Raw genomic sequence first — 16,492 nt, forward strand, 5'->3', positions numbered from 1 at the left:
TGGGAGCTGAAGCCTTAAAGTATTATATAATCTTATCTCCTGTGAGGAACAAGACTTACCTAAGGAGTCCCCACTTCCAATGAGAAGAAGAATCTTCTCCCCTCTTCCCCCCTCCCACTCTCCTGTTCGCTAGAATCCAGATTTAAGGGTGGCTTCCACCGAATGGACTTGATCTGTACAACTCGAAGGTCAGTTTAGCAAAGCCAGACAGGCTGTCTCCTTTCAACTTCAAGGTCTCAGAGGAATAGGTAAAGTAAACATAATGTTATTTCCAATTTCTTTGTTGCTGAAGCAGATTGGCTTTACACTATTATGTCCTGGGCTAGTTCTAAGACATCACATGTTACAAATCAGAATCAGTTAGGCTGGTGTGTGTGAAGTGAATGACGGTGGAAAAAAAAAATGCACATCAAACAAGTCAGTATAATAGTGATCAAAATAAAATGGATTTTTTCCCCCCAAGGGGGACATATACAGATTTAACTAAACTCAAGCAAACATGTCCAGGGAAAATTTAGGGCTCAAGATAGTCAGACAAGCTTCATTAGAGAGTAAAAGGAAAACAAGACCTATTCATCCCTATGTTGTGCTAGGCAGTGAGGCTAGACCCTGCTCCTGCATTATCTCACTTAATCCTCCTGGCAACCCTAAAATGAATGTATTATTATAAAACAGAGATAAGGATTATTTGAGAGGATGTAAGTAAGACACCTGGTCCATTGCCTGCTCAAGCCCATTACTTGTTCAGCAGTGATGGGTGCTATTACTTCTGCGTAAATTCATTTGACAGACAAGGAAGCTAAGGCTTGGAGAGATTTGGAAAATTGTCTGTAAAATTATGAGGGTAAGGAGTGGCAGGCAGGAGTCCGATACAGACTTATCCGGTCCCCAGGATCACTCCAACTCTTCCTGCAGTGCATGGTGCCACCAAGCTGCATTTTTTTGGAGGAAGGACAAAAACAAGATATTTCTTTTATTAACTTTTCTAAAAAAAGACCTGCAATTCTGATTCACATGGTCTAGCTCTGTTCCTGACCTGTGTTTTTCTTTTCTCCTCCGATTATCTAGTATCAATTAGAAGCCATCATATAGTTTCTTTTGTGATCCCTGGTTAGCTCCAGTATTAAAGGAAACCAGAAGGCCCCATCACTATCAACCATTGTCATTGTCATCTGCTACATGGCTTTCTTAATCCCCAAGCTAAGTGGGTCCTTCACTCCATTGTGACTCATACCTATCACCTGTCCCTCGCCCTGGGGCCAAACAGGGTTATGAATCATTCTGGCTTCTGACAGTCTCGAAAGAACTATAAATTTAAGTCCAATACTTCAAGGTCAAGGAGCATCATACTTCTTTAAGCCACACCATTGTGGTTGGCATACGCCTTCTCCTTTAGGCAAGGAGAGCTCCATGCCTCTATGGGTTTTTCCTTTTTAGCTAATTGCTCCCTCTTTGTCCCACCCTGAGCGAATCCTCAGTCAGTCAAAGGAACACTCCTGGATCAAAGGTCAGGTCACAGATGTTCTAGGGCTGAGATGACAGGTGTTTTCTGGGTGTTGAAGGATTAGAGACTGGAAACCAAGTCCTGTGTCAAGTGCAGCTTATTAGGAGTACCAGCAGAAGCAGGGACTACCTTAGTGCTGGGTCATTACAGGACATTGGCCCTGTGGCTTCACAGACAGGTTATAATTAGCAGACAGCTCATCCTGGAGGGAAGCAGAGAATGAGCCTCAGAACCAGTCCTCCAGCCTCTGGTTTGGCATCCCTCCAGCCTGCCCCATTGTCATGTCACTCTCATGCTTAGGATCTTTAATAACTTCCCTTTAACATCTATTTAACAAGAGGAAGAATATTTTTATGGTTTAAATGGAATGGAAAACGCATACACACACACACACCTTCTTTCCCCCTCTGCCTCCCTGCTTCATCTGACCCACTTCTCTTGGTCTCTAAGGTTCAGTTCTGCTGTTGCCTCTTCTGATTTCCCAGGCTGAGCTAGGCACCTGCTCTGTGTATTCCTCATGCACCCTGGGCTTCCTGGTAGCCCAGTCCTCCCTGTACTTCCTTGTACTCTGCTTTTCTATTTAATCATCTATCTTCTCAACATTGCAGTAGGCTTTTCAAAGGACAAGACTCTGCACAAACCACAATAGTAGGTGTTAGAAATGATGGGTGATATCACATAGTAGGATGATGGAGAAAGTTGCCTGTGTTTCTTTTTATGCCACTGTAGATTTTATTAGAAATGAAGGAAAGATGTCCCTTTCTGTGTTATTGAAGATCTGAATTTTCTTTACTCTTAATGAAGGTAATAAATAGATTTTTTTGGGCTTCAGGGCTAAAAAATAATAAAGTGGGTATGCCCTTCTTTAACTCAGTGTCATGAAATTTAGTTGAAGGTACAGACCCATTGAAATATAGTCTAAAGTGGAGAAGGACTTCTTCAAGGTTCGAAGAGAGTGGAAGCCCAATCAATGTGATGGTTTTGTCTTCTCAGATATTGTCAAGGCCAGAGTTGTGGGAATGTTCAGTGAGTTGCTCCAACTAAAAGACAGTTGATGGCCTTCATGGTGATCTGAGGCCTGAACGCTAAGAGCAGTGGTCTCAGGAGCCCTGGCAATATTCCTTGTGATTGGGGTGGTGTAGAGGGAGAGTGGCTATTTGCACAACCACCACTTTCTGGTGGGTCTATGATAGTTGATCAAGGAGTTACAAATAGTAGCATTAGAGATTGGAAATGAAGCTGTGGTCTCCTTACCAGCCCACTCTCTGCCCACCATTTTCTTGGGTCTAGTAAGCTCATTATCCAAATCAAAGGGAATGATTGAAGGTGTGGGGATGACTGAGATTGAATTTCTTTGAAAAGTAAGGGTTTTTATGGGGATATTTTTGCATCACAAAGAATCCTCATGAACAAAGAAAGTGAACCACTAGTCTTGCAAATGAATCAGCTGGAACAATCCAGTCCAGTAGGCATATATGGAACTCTGGCTTTAGGCTTGGGGCTAGGAATATCATGGTGGATTAAACCATGGCCCTTTTTCATAGTGTTCACTTACAGTCTATGGAGTAGACTAGATGATCACACAATCGGGGATTTCACTATAACTTGGTCTAAGTTGAGGAAGAGAGAAGCACTGACATGAGGAAGGCTTATCCTAGGCTAAAGGAGCAAGGAAGGTTTTCTGGAGTGTATGGTATTTGAACTGATCCTCTGAGGTAAAAATGAACTAAATTTGTGATAAAAAATAAGGAGGGTATTCCAGGCATCAGGGTGACAGAAAGAGATGGAAATGTGAGTGAACTATCCTCATTATGAGGAGATCTATATATAGTTGGATGTTGCTGGAAGATGAGATGTGTGAGCTTAATGGTGAAAGATGAGATTAGAAAGTTGACAGGTCCTGAGTCAGATAACCCTGTACTAGATCCCAAGGATGATGAGCAGAAATCACAGAGGGTTTTAAGCAGGTCACATTTCAGCTTTAGAAAGATAGATTAATTAATGCAGTGCTGTGTACTATTACAGATAAATCCTAAAACCTCAGTGGTTTAATACAATACAAGATTATTTCTCAGAAGTGTGTAAGCCAATTGGTGGCAGTAAGGAGTCTGCTAAGGGTCTCAGGTTGACACTGAATCTGCCCTTCTTAACAGAAGTGTCCCAAAGCCATTAACGATGGCTTCCAAGCCATTAACATCATTCCCAGCAGACTGAGGAAGGAAGCTGAGAAGGTTTTTGCAGAAAGTTTTTAAGGATTAGGCCAGGCATCACTCCCGTCCATATTTCACTCTCCAGTCACATCTCAGCAGCTCACAAGGCAGCCTGGCAGGTGTGATCAAGGTTTTGCCCTGGAGGAAGGGATACCAGTTTGGTGAACGACTAATCCATCTCTGCTCCAAAGCATCTCTTTGGATCAGCAGAAAAATTGACTTAAAGGACACCAAACAAAGACTGTTGCATTCACCCTTGTTACAGAGGATTTTAGAGGGGTAGAAATAGAGATTAGAGAGATGGTATAAGAATCCTTATAGAGTCAGAGCTGCCAGGCCTGGAAGTGTGGACTGGGGAGGAAGGATGAGAAAGAGGAAGGAGGTGACCCTGGGGTTTCTGGTCTGGTTGATGGTGCATTCTGGAAAGACCCAGAGTTACAGGAAGAGAGAGGTGTGAAAGTGGGCAGAGGGATGGAAGTGAGTGGAGATGGCAAATACGGTTTTAGGCATGTTGAGTATGTATAGCTCATGGAATATGTAAGTGGCCATCTGAATGACAAGCTGGGCTCAGAGAAAAGACCAGATTATGGAGAGGGAGGAGTAGGAAAGGTTAACATATACAAAGTCAAATTAATATGGGTTCCTTCACTAAGGCAGGGAAGAGACAAAAAGAAACGGCAGACAGGGAGATGAACAGAAGAATGGATTCTCCAGAAGATCCAAACCAGATAAACACTCTAAACAATGTCACATGTATTTCTTCTACAGAGTGTCTTTACTTGAGTACATGTGTGTTAGTCCTCGCCAGGGGCCAGGAGCTATGCTTTGTGCTCTCAAGGAGCTCAAAATTTGCTGAAGGCAAATGGTTGGTCTCTCATAGATGGATCATTCCCACAAATAAGGAAAAGTTTCCTATCCAAGGTGAACTATGGGTCACCAAAGGGACATTTCCTTAGTGTCTGGAATCCCACCATAGCAAACTCACACTTTTTGAATAAGCTGTTTGCCTTTTCTTTTGGGGAGCCACATGATGTAGTAGAAAGAAGACAGGCTTCAGAGACAAGAAGTAAAATATGCTACCTAATAGTGATAGGCCTTGGGTGATAACATGGATTCTCTGAGTTTTGCTTCTTTATTTATTAAACAAGAACAATAACGGTAACATTGGGTACACCAGGGGTAACCTGCAATAATGGGAGTTACTGATATTAAATATGCAGTGTTCCATAATAATGGTAAGATGATGATGATGGTGATGATGATGATGATGATGATGATGATGGCAGCTAACAGTGGCTACTATGTGTTAGGACTATCTAAACGCTTTACAAATACTCTGTTAATTGTCTTAACAACCCTATGAGATAGAATTATTATTTTTTTTTCCTTTTGACAAGTAAGAAAACTGAAGCAGAAGAGGCATCAGGCTTGAAGATATAACTTCTTCTGGATGGGCAATATTGAACACATCTCTGAGAATAAACAACTGTAGGGGATGGGGGGTGGATCAGAAAGCACTCACTGTCCACTGGGAAGGAGCCTGGAAACAGAAAATGCTGTGAGTTGTTAAAGTGTGTGGAAATGGGTGGGAGAGAAGTGGGAAACAAATGTCACTACTCAATATTTGGTCAGGGATGGCACAGACACCAAATGGCTCAGGTGTTCATTCAGCTATTCACTGTCCTCTTATTGATCATAACTCTGTGGCAGGCCATGGGTTGGGCTCAAGAATGCCCCTCCTTGACTTCCAGAAGCTTCTAGTTGATTCCAGGAAGAGCAGAGTGATGGGTGGGCAGAAATCTATAAGAGCTTTTCTTTTCTTTCTATCCACTGTATAATGGATGTGTAAGTAGTTGTTTGTTTGTCCAACATCCATTTTCTTTCTTTTGATTTTTAAAAAATATTTTATTTATTTATTTGACAGAGAGAGCGAGAGTGCACAAGCAGGTAGAGCAGCAGAGGGAGAGGGAGAAGCAGGCTGCCCACTCAACAGGGAGCCCGATGTGGGGCTCGATCCCAGGACCCTGGGATCATGACCTGAGCCAAAGGCAGTCACCCAATGAGCTGAATCACCCAGGTGCCCCTTGATTTTTCTTTGGGGAATTACTCCTCAGCCATGCTGTGTAGACTCATAGGGTTGGCCAGATAACTCTCTCTAAAATTTGCTTTTGAATGGAGTGACATGGTGATGAGATGTGTCTGCACCTCCTTCATCTAGACTCCAGCACTTTGAAGAGACTTTCCTTTTGTTCTTGGAGCTTCAAGGCCCTGGAACTGCCCACTTTCCTTTCTTCATTGTGTGTTTAGCCGTATCACATCTCTATGTATACAGGTAGATGTAACATACACACAGACACACAATTTTTCCCTTATATTGGACAATTGCTTTCTATTGCTTACAACCAAAGACATTTAACTAATACATACCCTTTTCTGACCATCTTTCAGCCTCAGTTTTCCACCTATAAAATAGGAATGGTGAAACTTGCTACTTACCCTCTGGAGGTTGCATAGATTAAAGGTGTATGTCAATAAAATGCTTTCAGATGCTTGGATAAAAGTTGCTGGAGAACTACAAAGTCTCCATTCCCATTTTAGCTGTACTTTGAAACGGTGACTTTCTTTATACATCATAAGACAGCTTTTACCCCGAGAGGATATGTTCCTCATTTTACTGTCTCTGTAAACAGTTCAAGGATTGCTCCATACTTGCTGCATTTCCAAAGCTACCACTGGAGATGAAAGCCCAGCTTTATTGAGCGTGAGAGGTTGCTATATGCTACGGGGAGGAAATGTTTTCATTATTGCTATTGTATTAGTGATAAGGAAGTTGGCTCAAATTTTCAGGTTGTTGCTCTGCTAGTTCTTTAGGGTAAATATTTACATTCTTTCCTCAAATTAAAAAAATGTAAAAACCCCACCAATTTTAGAACAGAAGGAGCTGTATCATCTTAGAATACTTGACAATTTTGAAAGTATATAACATTATACAAAACCATAACACCTTATAGGTCCTATGATATTTTATGATTTTCAAAACACTTATACTTTCCCTTGGACAGGTCTTGATTCTAGAGTATCCAACAGATGCCAGCTACACATAAGACTTCTGAGTAGTTAGTTTTAAGTGAACCATTTTTACAACATGCCAACATGAAAGTTGTACATTCTCATCAGAAAAAATTTGGAAATGCTCAAAGGTAGAAAGATAAAGAAAAATATATCAATATTTCAATGGGTTTGCTGCCCTAAAACAACCATTCATTAAATTTTCATGTGTACCATTTTCCTTTTTTTTGTCATAATTATTTTATAAGTATTTCATGTTAGTTGAAAAATTTGATATTCTGTGGATTTTTTTCCTTTTATATAACATTATATCTCTAGCAGTTATCTATTGCCACCCCAAGACTCATCAGATTCAAATAAGAACCGTCTATGATTGCTAATGAGTTCAGAGGTTAGCTGGAAGGCTCTTCAGGTCTGCTTGCACCTGGACTTACCCATAGGTCTGTCATCAGGAGTAATCTAACCTCTTTGGGGGTTCACAGCTACCTTACACTTGGTCTGCCATCCTGTAGGAGGCCAGGCTAGATTTGGTTGTGTGGTAGTGGCAAGATGGTCTGCCATCCTGTAGGAGGCCAGGCTAGATTTGGTTGTGTGGTAGTGGCAAGATTCCAGAGAAAGAGAGAGAGACAGAAAGAGAACAGAAGCGTGAGAGGTAGGTACAGTTTGTTGCTGCTGACATAAGTCATGAGGTCAGCCTGGATTCAGAAGCAGGGAAGAAAGCCCCTGCTTCTAAGGGGATCCCTTGCCATTTGCAATGAATGGTCAGAGATTCAGGAGGTGCTGAAGAACTGTATGGAGAGTTTGCAGTCAATCCCCTGTAATAACAGAAGCATACTTCTATATTACTTCATAGACTTTTCAATCACTTTGTAGCATTACAAATGCTATCTGTGATGGCACCATCAGAGATAATTTGAACATTTTCATAGTTTAAGACATTTTTGACTTCTTATTTTGTTTTCCAGGGTACAACACACAGGTTTGTAGAGAGAAAAGCCTTTCCACTTGAGCTTATTAATTAAAAAACAATCTCAATATAGAATCATAGAAATTAATATATTGCTTAAGAGTTTATAAATATTTTTATCCCTTTTTCCTTCATTATTGCAAAACATTTTTTGAGGGGCTCATACACATTACAGTCCACATCAGTAGTATACAAGTGCTCATTTCCCTGGCCGGCCACCAGGATTGAATACTTAAACCAAAAAAACTCCGCTAAAACAAATAAAGAACTTCTCCACCCCCAGCATTTTATTGATGTAGTGGCATTTATTTAATTGCTAATAAAAAAAGAGGAGGAGAGCCCGATAGAGAGAGAGAGAGAGAGAGAGAAAGAGAAACAGATTTCTCTACTTAAACAAGCTTGGGAAATGCTGTTTTGTGCTCCCATCTTCATTATTCACAGTGGACACGCTCTGAAGATTCCCACAGTAAAATCTCATGTTCAACTTTCATGTCTAGTCACTCTTTTCCTAATTATGTTGATCACAGAACATTCATTTTTTGCATAGCTGCAACCAGCCCTTTGGAAAAACCTTTGGGGGGATATTTCCTGAAGAAATGTTGCCTTAATAAAATAGAGTAAGTTTTCCTCACGGTGGGAATTTGAGAGACCATGGAAAAGCAGGAGTGGTACTAGACACCAGCTTTTGGTCACTTCTACAATCATGCTAAACTTCACGAAAGAGAAATGAAACTTGTCAACAAGAATATTCAGCTTCTCCTTCCTCCTGCTGTTCTTTTTAACCCACTGAGCCATCCAGGCGCCCCCTGCTTGTTCTTTTTGCAGTGATAACCTCAAGAACTTTCAGGCTCTGTTTTAAGGGATGCATTCTTTTCTGGAAATAGCAGGCTGGCATTTTTCTCCTCTTCACATTTCTACAGCTGGACGTATCTGACAAATGGTGTAGAGCCTAAGGACCTGGCCCTTTTCTGGGACTTCGGTGCTCCAGGTGTGGTCTGCAGAGAGGAACAGCCTCTGCACCACTTGGAAGCTTGGTAAAAATGTAGGATCTCAGGCCCCACTCTGATCTCCTGCATCAGAGACAAAACAAAGAGAAAGGAAGGAAGAGAGGAAGGGAGGAAAGGAAAAAAAAAGAAAAGAAAAGGATTAAACCACGTGTGGGAGGCATGATGCTGTTTCCTGCTCCTGTTCCAACCCTTGTCCTTATCTTGGGTTCCAGATTCCCAAACCTTGATCCATCCCTAATTCTGCCTTGGGAGTCTCACCCTCTAGTCCCAAATGGCTGGTATAGTAGCCCAGGCTCCTTTCGTGTCCTGGTCACCTCTTTTTTCCTGACTCCTCGGTCCTATTGCTTCCTGGAGAGAACCATCTCACAGTATACTGGCACCTGCCCCCCTTTGCCCTAAAAGAGGGAGACAGACCTGAAATGTCTTGGTCATTTTGTGGTCCAGAACCAGAGACCTATGTACCCCAGGACAGGAGACTATCCCAGGCTCTGTCTGCTTTCTCAATTCTTGTCTCTTTCCCAGAATATTCCTGTCAGGTATTCCCTCCCCCTGCTGTCCTTTAAAAAGAGACTGTGCCTCAGTCCAACTTACAGAGCAGTGACTTTATTGTGCCAGGTCCCTTGCTCTAATCATAGTATGACAAAGGCACTGTATTCAAGAATCATATGCATTTACAACATGGGGTGATTTCTTAATAGCTTCTGGGCTATTAGCCTGAGGATGGCAGGATATGGAAGCAAGTCAGAGTTATAAAGTACCAACTAATGGATTTTAAGTGAATTATCTCACTAACGTACCATCCAGAAGTAGTTAAAAGCATAGGTCATTGTTCTGACACTAACTAGCTATGTGACCTTGGGGAAGTTACTGAACCTTTCTGTGCCATTATTTCTTCCTCTGTAAAAGGAGGATAAAGGTAATTCCCACTTCTTAGAGACAGCATTGGCTGCAAAATTTGTAGGACCTAGTACTAATTGAAAATGTTGAACCCCTTGTTCAAAAGTTGTTGAGAATTTCAAGATGGCCTTTCTGCGTGCAGGGACCTAGGCAAGTTGAGGCTGTCCCTCCTCAAATTATTAGCATAATTGCTGTGCCCAGGATATAGTAAGAATTCAGTGACCTCCAGTTATCAATAAAGCTTTGAGAAACATATATTACTTGCCCTATTTTACAATTGAAAGAACGGAGGCTCTGAATAGTGAAACAACTTACCGGACAAGATCAGACAGCCCAGTGGCTGAGCTGAAACTCACTTGGGGTCTGCTTTCAACAGGAATGAGCAGGAATCCCTCTGAGGAATCTCCAGTGCTGGAGAGGAAGAGTGCCTGGGGCCCAGGAACCCACCCACTGCCCTCAGTGTCAAAAGGAGAGAGAGTTACATATTTTACTTCTATAGCACCTGGGCACACTTACTAATCAAAAGGAGGGCTGAGAGCCTTTGACCCAGGTTGGGCTGTTTATGACATCCCAGCAGAACTTTTAGATTATGTTGGTCAGAAACTGAAGACCAAGCACCATATCTCAGGCCTGTGGTTTCCTAAGTCCTTGAATGAGACCATCCTATGTAGAGAACCAGGTTTGTTCCCCCGCCTCCCCCATTAGGTAGGAATATTTCCTGTCTTTGAACTGCAATAGTTCCTGGCCTCCAAAAAGGGAAGAATAACCTGAAAAACTCCCTTGAGCTCAGGATTCCAGAAATCTGGCTGATTAGCCTGGTCAAGAATTATTGTATGTCCAACCAGGAGTCCTAGTGTAGGTGATATATACTGAGCCAGCACATGGGGGTGTCTCATATGATTTCTCTCTACTTGGTGGGAGTGCATTCACCAATAGAAGTTGATTGTTTGCTCTGGCCCAGAAAATGTGTTCAGCACTTTACACATGAGCTCTTTTAATTTATCTGCTAGGCCTGAGGGGCAGGCATGACCATTCTCACTTTATAGATGAAGACACCACAGGCAGAGAGTATGGCCACATGCCTTAGTCCCATGACCTAGGAAGGGGTAGAGTCAAGTTTGCATGTGGGTCTCTCTGGTCAGACCATACCATACTATACCATTCTATACCATACTTCCACTTTTAACCAGTGTACAGTGAGATTTTACAATTAGGCTGGTTAATTTTATGTGTCATTTTGACTTGACTGTGGAGTACCCAGATGTTTAATCAAATATGATTTTTGATGTTTCTGTGAGGATGTTTTTCAATGAGTTTAACATTTAACTCAGTGGCTTGAATAGAGCAGGTTGCCCTTTCCCATGTGGGTGTGTCTCACCCAATGATTTGAAGGGGAGTGTCTCACCCAATTATTTGAAGGCCGGAGTAGAGGAAAATGCCTGACCCTCCTCAAATAAAAGATAATTTTTCCTGCCTACAGGCATGAACTGAAACATTGGCTATTCCTGGGTCTTTAGCCTGGTGGCCTTTAGACTGAAACTGAAACTTTAGCTCCCCTGGGTCTTCTGCTCTCTGACTCACCCCATATATCCTGAGACTTGCCAGTCTCCATAATTATGAAAGCCAGTTCTTCCTTACAATGTATAAATCTATATCCTACTGGTTCTGTTTCTCTTATTCTTTCATACAATAATATTGGTATTGTAGGAACTGTGCTCAGCACTTTGGAAATACAGGGGCACAGCAAAGAGAAGAAGACAGAGTTCCTATTTTCAAGGCACTCACGGTGTAGGGAAGAAAGTTAACAGCCCAGCCGATAGATGTATTGCTGTTGGGCAATGAGAAGAAGTTGGTGGAGCAGTGGAGCTAGGAGATGGGGTTTTAGGCAGAAGTACCAATGAGGTTAAAGGCAACAAGGCAAAAGGGCACAATCGGGTTGGGGGCATTTGTGAAAAATTCTGGAAGACTGAAATTGATAGTATCCATCAGGTTCCAGTTAGGAAAACAGAAATCACATTCATTATTTTAACAGCAAGCCTCCACCTAGGAAGACTGGTTGAAGCAGGCATTGGAGGGCTAACAAAGTAAAACCAAAGCCCTGAGGTAGCAGAGATAGTTAAGTATGGGAAGCAGCAACCACCTCTCTGGCTGGGGGGGCAAGGGTGGAGTTTGGGATAACCAGAAGTTAGATGCTTAAAGATGTTTCTTTAAGGCTCCTGGGTGGCTCAGTCAGTTGAGCATCTGAGTCTTGATTTCTGTTTGGACTCAAGAAACAATGGCAGAAAAACACGGGGACCCAGACTTCTGATCTTTAGGAAGCACTTTTGCGTAGGGGAGGTTAAGAATTCTGGCCTTAAAATAGTTCAAAGGGGGCAGGGTTCAGATGTTGACTTTGCCAGCTACTTCAAGAACTGTGACCTCGAGTAAGACATTTAAGCTCTCTGCTTTACTTCCTTCCTTTATGTAATCAGGATAATCATGATATCCAGTAGAAAGGGTTAAATGTGAAAAATGGCTATATGATAAATATCTTGGGGCACCTGTGTAGCTCAATAAGCTAAGTGTCTGGATTCTGCTCAAGTCATGATTTCAGGGTCATGGGATGAAGGCCCATGTGAACTCCATGCTGAACAAGGAGTCTGCTTGTCCCTCTGCCCCTCCCTCTGCTAGTGCACTCTTTCTCTCTCAAATAAATAAATAAAATCTTAAAAAGAAAAAAAAAGAAATCCTTGCCTTCTCTATCAAATTTTGCTTAGGTATCTACCTCTCAGTGCAGATTTTCCTGATTACTATTTCAGATTGTACCCTCTTCATCCCTGCCCTCACCATTCATCTTTCCCCTCACATACCTTTTTCTTCTCTAAACTTTACCATCTTAAAACTTACAATTGAACTTTTCTTGTTTATTGTCGATCTCCCTAACTGGAAAGTGAGCTCCCTGAGAACTGAACATTTGTTCTGATTTGCTGTCTAATGCATAATTGTTATTCAATAAATATTTATTGTGTGAATGAAAAACCTTGCCTAGCAAATAGTAAACACAAAGAAATGTTTGCAATCACTAATAAGATGATCATTATTTTACTAGCGTTTTGGCCTCCCATAAACTCACTGCCACCACAGGACTGAACTTGGTTCTATAAAAGTGAGATGTTAAGCTACTTTGAAAGTCTCTCAAGAGAACTAACTGAACTAGAGTTCCAGGACCTCAATAATAGCTTGAAAATTTTGGTTTTTGGACATGTATTAGGACATTTTTCAAAACTAGCCAGTGGGGGAGTGGAGCCTGGATGGCTCAGCGGGTTAAGCATCCGACTCCTGATTTCAGCTCAGATCATGATCTCTGGGTCTGGGATCAAGACCTGCAAGGGCCCCATGCTCAGTGTGGGAGTCTGCTTGTCCTTCTTCTTCTGGTTATCCCCCTGCTCATATGCTCTCTCTCTTTTTTATTCAGATAAACAAACAAACAAATAAATAAAATCTTAAAAAATAAAAACAAAAAACTCCCCGCAAGACAAAACCAAAAAACTGGCCAGTTGGGTTAACTCTGTGGCTGTGCCTGAGGTAAAAACATCCTTCTTGGCCTACTTTCCTTTCAGTTATGATAAAAAAAGAACCAGAAAAAGAACTTTCATGGCTAGAACATGCCAAAGTCACTAGTAACATGCTAACACCTCCAGATGAAACTTCTTCATTTGCCCTCCTGTAACTGCCAGGTAGCAGATTAAAATCTCAGCATTCCAGAGAGAAATTGTAGTACCTTATTACATGGTACATTAATAAAAATACTACTAACTGCTACTTCTACATGCTTTAATGGATAAAACTGATTTATTTTTATTATTTTTATTTATTTATTTTTTAACTTAATGAAGAAACCGACCACTTCCCTACCTTGAACTGATTGTGTGTATTTCTTTTTTTCTCTCAGTGTGGCCAGTGTGAAGCATCTTGATATGTGTTGGCTATATGGTCAAGGTTAAACATACCCTCATAGTAGAGAACATTTGGCATTCCCAGTGTCAACCACCTGGGTTGGCTGCTTAGTCACAAACTAAAGAAGAGGTGGGTGGCTTGCATGGACAATGTGTTACTCTTGTTTTCCATTTATGACCTACATGTGAGGCATCCAGCTACCTAGGAGGTCACTCTCAAGTAATGGGAGTTAAAGACAGGCTCTGTCACCTGGGGCTGGTGGGTGCTAATAGTGGTGGTGGCTCACACTGATTGAACATGCCCTGTATGCCCAGGCATTCTGGTCAATGAGTGATCTCATCAGCTTTCACAGTAACTCCAAAAGATCAGTAGGTGCCACAGTTACCTTATCTTACAGATAAGAAACTTGAGGCTTAGAAGAATTAAATGAGTTTCCCAAGATTGCACATGTAGTAAGTAAAGCTACTGGGATTTGAATTGTGGTTCTGACCCCAAAATCATACTCTTGGTCATCTTTAAACAAGCCAGAGTATTAGAATCTGTATCTTGCTGAGGCTAGTTTTCCTTTGGTAAAGTCTTTTTGGAGGAACATTTGAGTCCTTTCTCAAATGTACAAATAGAGGAAAATGGGCCCTCTGCTCTTCCCTGGGTCACAGCAAGAAAAAAGGGCAGCGTCCCCTGAAACTAAGGATAGGGTTGGCAGGGTATTAGTGATCTCTTTCTGGGGTAGGCAACCCATGGACAAGTTACTTAGCTTCTCAGTTCCCCTTTTTTCTCATCTGTGAAGCATAATATTAGCCAACTCATGGGGATATTATAACAATTAAATGAGATAATATGTGCAAATAACTTAGCACAATGCCTGGAATGTGGTGAGCCTTACTAAACTTTTACATGTTACCAAGGAAGTGGTAACAAGGCATTTTCTTTTGCATAAGTTACTTCCCTTTCAGTGAGACTTCAATCTTTAAGATATCATAAACATCTTAGACAATCTCCTACAATCACATTTCCCAAAATGGGTTTGTTCCTTGTATCTTGGAGCCAAAATGCTTTGCTCTGAATGAGTTCTAGGATCAGTTGTGTTTTGGAAATACATTTAAAATTCCTTCCTTTTTGAAAATTAAATGCTTTGAGAGTTTTATAATAAAAACTCTGTTAAATTTGGTTTCACACAGCATCTTCTCAATGCTTCTTTTAAAGAACAACTAACTAAAATATTTTTAAGACTTTATTTTTCTTCTTTAGGGCAGTTTTAGGTTCACAGTGAAATTAAGAGGGAGGCACAGAAATTTCTTATACCCTCCCCCCCCCATCAACATCCTCCATCAGATTAGTGCAGTTGTCACAATTGGTAAATCTATATTAACATATCATAAACACCCAAAGTCTGTAGTTGACCTTTGGGTTCACTCTTGCTATTGTATGTTCTGTGGGTTTGGAATAAATGTACAATGACATTCATCCATCATTATAGCATTGTATGATAGTACTTTCAGTATCCTAAAAATCCTCTGTGCTTCACTTATTTCTCCCTCTTCCCCAACCCCCTACAATCACTGGAAACCAGTACTTTTTTTTTTTTTTTATTGTTTCCATACTTTGCCTTTTTCAATGTCACATAGTTGAAATCATACAGTATTTCAGGTGTTCAAATTGCCTTCTTTTCCTTAGTAATAATCATTTAAGTTTCCTCCATGTGTTTTGCTGTCTTAATAGCTTATTTCTTTTTAGTACTGAATAACTTTCCACTGTCTGGATGTACCATAATTTATTTATCCATTTACCTACTGAAGGACATCTTGGTTGCTTCCACATCTTAGTAATTATGCATAAAGCTGCTATAAACAGCTGTGTGAAGGTTTTTGTGTGGAAATAGTTTTCGACTCCTTTGGGTAAAGACCAAGAAGTGATATGGTAAGAGTATGCTTAATTTTATAAGAAACTGCCACACCCTTCCAGAGTGACTGTTGCATCTTGTCTTTCTATCAGCCATGAATGGGGAGTTCCTGTTGCTTCACATCCTGACTAGCATTTGGATTTGGTTATTTAAATATCTCATTGCTGCTTTAATTTTCATTTCTCTGATAACATAAGATATGAAATGTCTTTTTCATATGCGTATTTGCCATCTGTATATTTTTTTAATGAGGTGTCTAAGGTATTTGGCCAACTTTCAATTTTTTAAAATTGAGTTTTAAGAGTTCTTAGTGTAAATTTTAGATAGTGGTCCTTTATCAGATGTGTCTTTTCCAAGTGTTCTCTCCCAGTCTGTGGCTTGTTTTCTCATTCTTTTAACACTGTCTTTCCTGGAGCAAATTTTTTCAATTATAATGAGGGCCAGCTTGTCAGTGATTTCTTTCATGGACTGTGCCTTTGGTGTGGTATCTAGAAAGACATCACCACACCAAGGTCATCTAGATTTGCTTCTACATTATCTTCTAGGAGTTTTAGAACTCCAACTTTGTCCTTCAGCCTCAATACTGTATCAACTATTCTGAGTCTTTTCCCTCTCCATATAAACTTTAGAATCAGGTTGTTAATAGTCACAAAATAACTTACCGGAATTATAATTTCTGAAGGCTTTTCATAATTAAAGATTTTTTAAAAAAAGATTTTATTTATTTACTTGACACAGAGAGAGATCACAAGTAGGCAGAGCAGCAGGCAGAGAGAAAAGGGGAAGCAGGCTCCCTGCTGAGGATACAGGGCTCAATCCCAGGGCCCTGAGATATGCCTTGAGCCGAAGGCAGCCGAAGCTTAACCCACTGAGCCACCCAGTCACCCCTCTGAATGTCTTTGATATAGAAGTTCCTTTTTTCATCTGGTAGTTACTAAAATTCTTTGGAATATACTTTTGAAATGGCACTGTATGTAATTTCCTAGTTATTTGTGAATGAGC

The 16,492-nt window shown here is 40.9% G+C and overlaps 1 long non-coding RNA gene across 2 annotated transcripts in view; it reads left to right on the forward strand.

Moving 5' to 3' along the window:
- Positions 1-16,492, forward strand: part of LOC131825919 (uncharacterized) — a 217,960-nt gene that overhangs the window by 147,166 nt on the left and 54,302 nt on the right. The gene's annotated exons all lie outside the window — the stretch shown is intronic.

The sequence above is a fragment of the Mustela lutreola genome, chromosome 1 (assembly GCF_030435805.1).
Source record: "Mustela lutreola isolate mMusLut2 chromosome 1, mMusLut2.pri, whole genome shotgun sequence".
Lineage (NCBI taxonomy): Eukaryota > Metazoa > Chordata > Mammalia > Carnivora > Mustelidae > Mustela > Mustela lutreola.